The sequence below is a fragment of the Nicotiana sylvestris genome, chromosome 2 (assembly GCF_000393655.2).
Source record: "Nicotiana sylvestris chromosome 2, ASM39365v2, whole genome shotgun sequence".
NCBI classification, from domain to species: domain Eukaryota; kingdom Viridiplantae; phylum Streptophyta; class Magnoliopsida; order Solanales; family Solanaceae; genus Nicotiana; species Nicotiana sylvestris.
This window is the reverse complement of record NC_091058.1, coordinates 78,398,962-78,400,791: the sequence shown is the minus strand read 5'-3', so window position 1 is coordinate 78,400,791 and position 1,830 is coordinate 78,398,962. Positions and strand designations below refer to the sequence as shown.

Sequence of the window (1,830 nt, the reverse complement as noted above, 5' to 3'; positions counted from 1 at the left end):
TGTAGCATAGATGTTCCAATCTCCGTGGGACGATATTATAAACTATACTAGAATTTAACAAAGCACGAGCAGAAAAATCCTATACACATTGGCCTCGTCAAATTTTTGGTTGTCGGGGATTGGCATACATCTACTTCAGATTAAATATTTGTTACTAATTTGAGAATTTATTACTATTATTTTTGTTTCAGTTAATATTTTCACTAATTAAGTGCTATAACTACTACTGTAATATTAATCCTAATGTAATGTTTTTGTTCATAATGGTATTGTAAAAGTTTTATTTCTCTTTTGTATTATTTCTTCCTACTAGTTCCATCATTAATTGTTTTTTAGTAAATTATACATACTGCTATTAGTACTCTCTCATTTATCAAAATAATAGTGTTATAATTACTATTTACTATTTTTATAACGTGTATATTTATAACTGTTATACTATTGTTAGTTCTTTCACATTGAATTTTTTTTTACTACTGAAAAATATTCATATGACCAATATGTATTATCACTAATTACTTTTGTCCATATATAATAGTATTATAGTATTGTTTCTTGTCGTAGTTCAATGTTGCGTCATTTTGTTTTACTTTATGTCTATTTTATTATAAGTTTGAGTAACTATTATTATTCTCTATAGATAATAAAATTATCATATAATTATTTTTTCTTAGCACCTACTATTTTTATCATTTTTGTAATTTTTATATACTTATTTTTTTCTTGTACTTTCTTTACTTAAGAATTTTAAGTAGTTTATGACCCCGCTCTTCTACAAAAGAGTTGATCAGTTACGATCCTGAAATTGAAAGATTTATTCGATTGCGCAGAAAAGAACAAACATCGTCTTCCCAAGGAGAATCTTGTAAAGAAATGAAAAATCAGGAAGCAGAGGACATTAACCCACTTGGGATCCCACCACCAGTCCATGTAGAGGAGCAATTTGATAAAGTGGCGCTAAGGCCAGCAAACAAAATCCTTAGGGATTATGCTAGACTTGATCACTTCAACTGTGAATCTAGTGTCTGGAAGCCCCCAGTGGCAGTCAACAACTTTGAAATCAGGACCGACCTGATTCAAACAATTCAACAATCTTGTATCTTCACTAGTGATAAAAGTGAAGATCCACATAGCCATTTAATTAATTTTCTAGAACTTGTGGAAACTGCTAAGTATAATGGAGTACCTCCTGAAGCTATCAAGTTAAGGCTATTTCCTTTTTCTTTAAAAGAAGATGCCAAGACTTGGTTGCGAAGTTTGCCTCAAGAGTCCATTACGACATGGGACCAGATGACTCAGAAGTTTTTAAACAAATATTTTTTCCCTGCTAAAATAACAAAGTTAAGACAAGACATATCTAATTTCTTGCAGACTGATACTGAGTCAGTTTATCAAGCTTGGGAAAGATTAAAAGCAATGTTAAGAAAATGCCCACACCATGACATTCCTGAACATATGCAATTGTAGATTTTCTATCACAGGCTAAAACCCTCTGCTAGAAATATGATAGATGCAGATGCAGAAGGTTCTGTAATGGGAAAAATCACAGAGGAAGCATTGCAGTTGTTGAATGAAATTTCTGAGAACGCTATCTAATGGCCATCTGAGCGTGTAATCATTAAAAAGGCTGCTACAGTAAATCAGGTTGATGCTTTAAATACACTAACACAACAGATTATTTCTTTGGCACAAAAGTTTGAATCTTTTCAGGTGAATACACAACAATCAAACCAATTTGAAGCTTGTGACATGTGCGGAGGAAACCACCAGAACCATGAATGTCAAGCAACCAATCAAATGGATGAATAGGTTAATGTCATCGGTTACAAG

General features: G+C 32.0%; 1 non-coding gene across 1 annotated transcript; it reads right to left on the bottom strand.

The window, feature by feature from the left end:
- Positions 1-1,338: 1,338 nt before the first annotated feature.
- On the bottom strand, positions 1,339-1,445 carry LOC138886686 (small nucleolar RNA R71). Its single transcript, XR_011405729.1, has one exon. It is a non-coding gene; the product is annotated as a small nucleolar RNA R71 (small nucleolar RNA).
- Between the last annotated feature and the right edge of the window lie 385 nt (positions 1,446-1,830).